Here is an 8,157-nt window from a genome sequence, read left to right on the forward strand (position 1 = left end):
ACCTCCAGCCAGTCTCGCATTCAGTTTCCCACTATTTCGATGGAGACTCAAGAAAACATTGCTTTGATGGCAGGTTTTATGAACTGCTACAATGCCTTTCTTGCTGGAGATCTGGTACAACTTGTTGTAGCTGCTGAGTTGGATCAAATCCATCCTGATGATGTGGAGGAAATGGATATCTCTTGGCAAATAGCCATGGCTGTGTTTAGAGCAAAGAAGTTTACAAAGAGAGCAGGCAGAAACAACTGGAATGTATCTGCTAATCAGAAGGTGGGGTTCAACAAGAATACTTTGAGATGCTTTAATTGTCTTGAGTCGGGTCATTTCACTCGTGAATGCACAAATCCTGCTAAGGAGGGAAACAGAGAAAGGGCATTAGTTCCAGTGAATAGTGGTAGAGGAGAAAATGTAGCTGGTTCAAGTGAACGTGAGCGGGGATTGGTGGCTCAACATTTTCTTGGAATGATCAGATGGCAGCACTGAACATCAACAATCAAACTGTTGCTAAGGTTGATGTCATAGAAGAAGAAAATGAAACTGAGGAGCAGGTTAAGGATCTTCAGTATGCTTTAATGGCCTTCACCTCTTCCAACTCCTTCGAGGTAAGTTCTAAACTGTGTTCTCAATCTTGTATTAATAAGGTAGATTTATATAAGATTTATAATAGTAATATGCTTAGAGAAATGGAGGGAATAAAAAATGTAAATCTCACCCTTAAGAAACTTGAAAAATCTTTAAAAGAGAAACTAGAGGCACAACAAAAGGATTTTTCAAAACTTCAATCTGATTTCAGTATAAAATGTTGTCGCCACTTAGATGCTAAACAGAAAATTTCCGAACTAACCGCCGAGTTGGATGCATCTAAGTTGGAGATTGCTAAGTTAACCAATAAATTTGAAATGCTGAATTCAATTTTAAGAAATTTGATGTCTCTAGTGCTGCCATTGAGTCCATGATTGAAAACCAGTTAAAATGGAAAGAAATAAGGGTGTGGGTATTGGGCATAGTATGGTTCCCCCTCCATATAATGACAACTACACTGGACTTCCTCTTACAAAAGTAGAGGAAGAAATGGAAACATGTGTGCAGTATGGTAAGCCAACTACAAATGGCAAAGGTTTGGTTGGTTCAGTCAGTGCTACTGAATCAAGATATGGGGTGAATGATTCTAATGTGTTTACTTCACGTGCAGATGAAGTAATAATTGAGGATTGGACTGATGAGGATGATGACTCGCCTATTAATTCTCATGTTTCTTTGAAATTTGCCAGTTTTTAATATTGTTTCTACTGATGTTTGTCTGGGCTCTGTTTTAAAGAGCAAAGACAATTGTGTGGTTGATTTCTCTAAAACTTCTAAAAGCAGTGATCTGCTTTCAAATAAACTTGATAAAAATAAAAATGTGCATAAAATTTTGTCACCCAAGTATGTGAAAGAAGGAAGTTCATGTAATCACAACTATGAGAAATCCAGTGCTAAGTCCAAAGAGGGACAAACAAGCTCACACAACAGAGCGAGACTGGGAATCAGCCACAACGAATTTTTCCTCAAAATGCAAACGTGTTTTAATTATGGCATTCCAGGTCACATTGCTAGAAACTGTTCACATCTCCCGTATGTCCCATATTACAAATATCATCAGAAGACTATGCCTCGAAATACCTACAAAAAAATTTAATTCAAATAAAACAAGGTATTACGGAGCAAAGCCTTCTGACGGTGATTGGAGAAGAAACAAGGTTGACAGGTCAAGTTCCTATCAGACCAAGCCTACTTTGTTTTAAAGGCGTGATGGTAACTTGTTTTCGGCTCCGAGACCTAAGTAGGCCTCAGAATCGAAATCGTTTAGAAGGTCAAAGTTGTTAGTGAACAGATTTGGTGCCCGCAACTATTCAAATAGGATAAGGGTAGTTTAGTCTTTACACTTAATGTATAAAAGCTCATTCTCTAAGCATGTTTAGCGAATGAGGCCTCATTCATTAAAGACAAGGCTCATCCATTAAGTTAGGAGCCCATTCGTTACTACAGTGTAACGAATGGAGGTTCATTCGTTAAATTATTACTCATTCGTTAACGGAGGTTAACGAATGAGAGGCCATTCACTTTTGGAAAGGCTCATTCGATGTTAACGAATGAGCTCTAATGAATGTGTCTAGCCTATAAATAGGTTAAGCTAGTTAATTAGCATAAATATTAGTGCTTATCCTCCAAGTAACGTTATGCTGCCGGATTTTCTCTCTGACGTAATCCTCCATTAATGTATCAATGTTTAACGTATTGAACACCAACCAATCGTATCGGTATTGCGACTAGATCCATAGGCTCTATAAACGTATTTACAAAAGTTAAATGTGCCGTCCGTCCGCAAACCGGAGACAAAGTCAACCGTTTATACAAATAATAAGATTTTAAAACCTAATTAAAAATGGTTGCCTAAATCTCCGGTGACCAAGTCATCAAAAACTTCCTATTCGATCTTTGATAATCAGGATGACATGTCATGGCAACCCGTGACACGTTTGAATAAGTCAGGCCTACCCAGAATGACTATGGATTGGGTACCTAGGACTAACTAATCTAGCACACGTGCAGGAACAACTATGGAGGAATATCATCAGACCGTGGTATGTTGATAATGGTTGTTCTAGGCACATGACAGGAGACATCTCTCAACTGCATGACATTCAAATCTTTAATGGAGGGTATGTTTCCTTTGCGGGAGGGGAGAAAGGAAAGATTACTCAGAAGGGTACTGTGAGTACTGGTGTTCTTAAGTTTGAAAATGTGAATTATGTTCCGGAGTTGAAACACAGTCTGCTCAGCGTCTCGCAGATTTGTGATAAAGGTTTTTGCAACTCATTTTACTAACAAAGAGTGTCTGATTTTGAAGCCTGGTATCATTATACCATAAGATTGGGTTCTTGTTCGATCACAAGGAAAAGATAATGCATACGAATAAAAATGTTCCAGATGAAATCACATGTCTATTTTCAAAAGTGTCGGAACAAAATGCCATGTCTTGGTCATGCAAATGTCAATACCTTAAATCGTCTTGCTAAAATCGGCATAGTCCGTGGTTTGCCCGTTAAAGATTTTGTGACAATTGAGAAATGTGTGGCTTGTGCTTTAGGCAAACATCATCATAAATCACACAAGCCCAAGGTGGTCAATACGATTTCATGTGTTTTTCAACTGCTTCATATGGACTTGTTTGGTACGGTTCATGTTCTGAGTCTCTGTCTCTCAGTTCTTATTGTCTGGTTATTACTGAGACTATTCACATTTTACTTGGGTGTTTTTATTGTCAAATAAGAATGAGACTACAGAATTGATCAAGCGCTTTGTAGTGCTTATGGAGAATCAACTGAATCTGAAGCTAAAGCGGATTCGCTATGATAACGACACGGAGTTTAAGAACTCAACGATGAATTATTTTTGTGCCGAAAAGGGAATACTTCGACAATACAGCTCAGCTTGTACTCCACAGCATATGGTGTTGCTGAAAGAAGGAACAGAACTTTGAATCGAAGCTGCAAGAACTATGTTGTGTGATTCGAAGTTACCATTGTTCTTCTGGGCTGAGGCGGCAACACTGCCTGTTATGTTCAAAATCGGGTGTTGATCAACAAATCACAAATGAAGATTCCCTATGAGGTCGTTTATGGTCACAAACCTACTGTCGCACACTTTCGAGCCTTTGGATGTCCGTGTACTCTCCTAAATCTCGAATCGACTCCAAAGTTTGGAGTCAAGGGCGATGATTGTTATTTTGTTGGATATGCTGGTCGCACTGCCTATAGTGTTTACAAAAACGTAACGCAGTAGATAATGGAATCTTATGATGTGCGCTGGCTAGAGGAGAATGAAACAGATGCTCGAGTCGGTCCCCACTAGTTAATCGATTATAATAAACTGTTTAAGCCATTTAATGTGTTCCCAGTAGTTGATGCAGAAAACTTAGGTGTAGGGACTTATAATGCTGTTGATGATGAAGATGTCAACTCTACTAAGTTTTAAAAATCTCCAGTCCTGAGTGTAGACCCGTCTGAATCATTGGACACCACTCAGCCATTGTCTGCAAATCAAGAAGAAAGAGTTACTAAGACTGTGTCTTCATAAGAGACTTCTGCAGCCGATGTTTCACCAGTTGAGGGGGAGAGTGCCACTCGTCAAATTTTTGGTAGCACTCTATTCCCTGATGTCATACCAAATGAGTACATTACCAGTACCTTGTACTTGCACAGTACTACGGCATCTTGATGGAAGAACCTTCTCTCTGAAATCCTTGAAGATCCAACAAATCTGCCAGCTAACTGTTCTGTTCCCGATCACTCCATTCCGACAAGAATTCACCCTAATCATCCAATCGAAAATTTTATTGGTCCTCTTGAAACTGGCGTTTCAACCAGAAGTCAGACAGGACATATCAACAATTGTTTGTATTCTTATTTCATCTTTCAGATTGAACCTAAGTCTGTTGAATTGGTTTTGCAAGAACCAAGCTGGGTGGATGCCACGCATGAGGAACTGAATCAGTTTGAGAAACTCAAGGTTTGGAGGTTGGTTGAGTTGCCCGTTGGGAGGAAGGCCTTAGATACGAGATGGGTTTTTCGTAACAAGCAAGATGATACTGGGGTTATTGTTCGTAACAAAGCTCAGCTTGTGGTTTATGGTTTTCGTCAGGTTGAAGGCTTGGATTACACTGAAGTGTATGCTCCAGTGGCTCGTCTTGAAGTCATTCGGATATTCATGGCATATGCATCCTACATGGGGTTCACGGTTTATCAAATGGATGTCAAGACAGCAGTTTTGTATGGAGAAGTGAAGGAGGAGATTTATGTGGACTAGCCACCGGGTTTTGTTGACTCAAAGCATCTGTCTCACGTCTACAAGTTAGATAAGGCTATTTATGGACTTCATCAGGCTCCTCGAGCATGGTTTGAAACGTTGACGGCTCATCTTCTGGAGCATGGGTACAAGCGAGGAACCATCGATCAGACATTGTTCAATAGGATTGTTGGAGAGGATCTGATTTTGGTTCAGATTTATGTGGATGACATCATTTTCAGCTCCACCTGTACCGCTCTTTGTTCTGAATTTGAAGAAGTGATGAAGAAGAGATTTGAGATGAGTTCGTTGGGGGAGATGACGACATTTTTGGGGTTACAGGTTCATCAGAGCTCGACAGGTATTCTACTACATCAGGGAAAATACATCAAGGACATGTCGGCTAAGTTCGAATTCCAAGATTCCAAGAGTGCGGCGACTCCTATGGCAGAAAGACCTCTTCTTTCATCTGATCCTGAAGGGAACCCCGTATATCAAACGTACTATCGATCGATGATCGGATCGCTGATGTATCTCACTGCTAGTCGCCCAGACATCATGTTTGCAGTTTGTTAATGCGCTCGATTCCAAGCTAATCCTAAACTTTCTCATTTAATTGCTGTTAAACGTATTTTTAGATATCTGAAAGGGCAACTGAAGCTAGGTCTTTGGTATCCCAAAAACTCAGAATTTGATTTGTATGCTTTTGTTGACATCAATTATGGAGGTGATGATATTGACAGGAAATCTACATCTACTGGATGTCAATTCTTGAGAGATCGACTCATTTCATGGCAATGCAAGAAACAACAAACGTTATCCACATCCACTACAGAGGCTGAGTATGTTGCTGCTTCTACCTGCTGTTAACAGGTTATCTGGATGCGACATCAATTGCTGGATTATGTTTTGGAATTTCTTGACACTCCGATTTTTTGTCATAATGATGCTGCTATTGCTATTGTCAAAAATCCGGTTCAGCATTCTAAAACCAAGCACATTGATATCAAAATTCATTTTATTTGTGACTGTTACGACAGAAAATTGATTCACCTTGAGCAGATCCACACTGATAATAATGCGGCGGGCTTATTTAAAAAACCGGTCGGAACAACCATATTTAATGTGCTTGTAGGGTTTCTTAAAATGCTATGCTTCGACGACTGAGTATTTTTGAGGTTAAATTTGTACATAAATATTTTCTCGTTTTGTCATAATTTCTGTACAAATTTAGGGAGAGAAAAAGTCAAAAATACAAAAAGAGTGTGTGTGTGCTCTTAATAAAAAAAATAAAAAATTTGTTTTGTTCTGTCGCCAAAAATTATGCCTGTTATTCAAGTTCGAGGGACATACTTTTATGTTTGGTCTTGTTGTCAGCCTTTGACTTACAAGATAGCCATTTACCTAAGTGACTGGGTGACTGAATTTAAAAGTGTCTTTCATTTAACTATCTGTTTTTAATTGTTTCGCTAAAAATTATGTCTATTACCTAAGTTCAAGGGAGATATATTAATATATGTTTGGTCCTACTGTCTACTTGTAGACATATGGGATAGCCATTTACCTGAACACTGAAAGTGACTATGTCTACTGAATCTAAAAATGTCTTCTAAATTATCATCTGGAAAGTAATTTGATTATTAAGCTAAAAGCTTTTTAGAAGCTTAAATATTTTCAAATGAAAATTGATCCAACCTTTGAAAATTGATAGATAAATTGTTTTTGTGTGCCTAACGTGTGAAGTTATTAAGCTAAAAGGGCTTTTGTACAGTCATTGATTTGTATGATAGCTTTCTATGATAAGTAAAAGTTTGAGGTGATATAAACTAAATCTGCTAAACTTACCGTGGAGAGTCATTTTGAAGATGTTTGCATACCTCTAGATACACCTCTCTGAATGATAGGCAGAAAAGAAATTACCCATTCATACACGAGCCCGTTAGTGTCTTGGTCGCCGAAAATATTATATTTCTTTGTTATTAGTAAAAAAAATGTATATATATATGTGTGTGTGTGTGAAAAGAAAAACTATTACCATTAAGATTTTTTTTAAGGCTTAAAGGGTCAAACTAGAACTACAAGAGTGGGGCATTCAAATAAGTCCTAAACATCCTAAATGTAAGGCTTGTAAGTGCGGACGGCATGTAAGTCCAACGTTTAACCATAAAGCTTAAAATTATTTTTGTATAGAGAAAATCTTTTGATCAAGCACTAGGAGGTTGGAGTCAAATTGGGGTGATCTGGGGAAAGCCAAATACGCTTTGAGAAGAGATAAGGAGCATCATAGGTCCATAAGTGATGTCCATATAAGCTTTATGCCTAATTGAATCTAAGCATATCACTAACGCAATGAAAATAATGCTAATTCTCTAATTACCTGCTATCAGCCTTCTCACTATGTCATAATAATGCAGAAAATGAATCATTGTGAAAGCATCTTAATCAATATGATTTCATGTTCTGATCTTTTCATAAAAAGGTTGCTTGTTTAACACAGCTGAAATTTGATCCCAAAATATGTTAAAATTATTGAAGGCCGGGTGGTTAAATTTGTAAGACCCCAACTCCCGGGAATTCTACAGTTGGTAATCATGTCAAAACTTATAAAAATTTGAAACCAAGAATAATTTCGTTTTATTTAAAACTGATTCAGATTAAATAACAGCGGAATAATAAGTGTCAAGATTCCCAAAAACTTAACAAAATCTTAACCCAAAGCAACTCATTTTATTTGAAAACCAGTTCAGAGTATAAAATCAGCGGAAAATCATAAATACTAAACAAAAAACCCGGGAAATGTGCCCAAAATCAAATTTAAACATAACTAGTAATAATTGAAAAGAAACAGTGTTCATAAGTAAAATCCCCGACTAGATATGCCTTCAACTGTCCAAGTAGTCTCGAGCACGTCCAAGCGGTAAGCATCCTCCTCGTAACCTGAAAACTAACACTAACATACACACAAAGTCAGCTTGAGCTGAGTGAGTTCAAGTTTTAATAATTGACATCTGTATAAATCATTCCAAGAATTTTAAATATAAAATGGGATATAAACGTTAGGCCATAATAAACGGTAAGAAGTCATACTTATAACTATATAATTATATCCCTATTCATAACATCAAAGTAATAACATCAGGGTCGAGCACATGTACAACCCAAACACGTAACATTCCATCCAACGTATGCAAACACAAGGTAGGCATACGCAAACATCCTTAGTCGATAACGACTAATTAACATCAGGGTCGAGCACACATACAACCCAAACACGTAACATTCCATCCAACGTATGCAAACACAACGTAGGCATACGCAAACATCCTTAGT

Source organism: Bidens hawaiensis, unplaced genomic scaffold (genome assembly GCF_021521415.1).
Source record: "Bidens hawaiensis isolate Kalapana, Puna unplaced genomic scaffold, B.hawaiensis_p1.1 tig00015123_1, whole genome shotgun sequence".
Classification (NCBI taxonomy): domain Eukaryota; kingdom Viridiplantae; phylum Streptophyta; class Magnoliopsida; order Asterales; family Asteraceae; genus Bidens; species Bidens hawaiensis.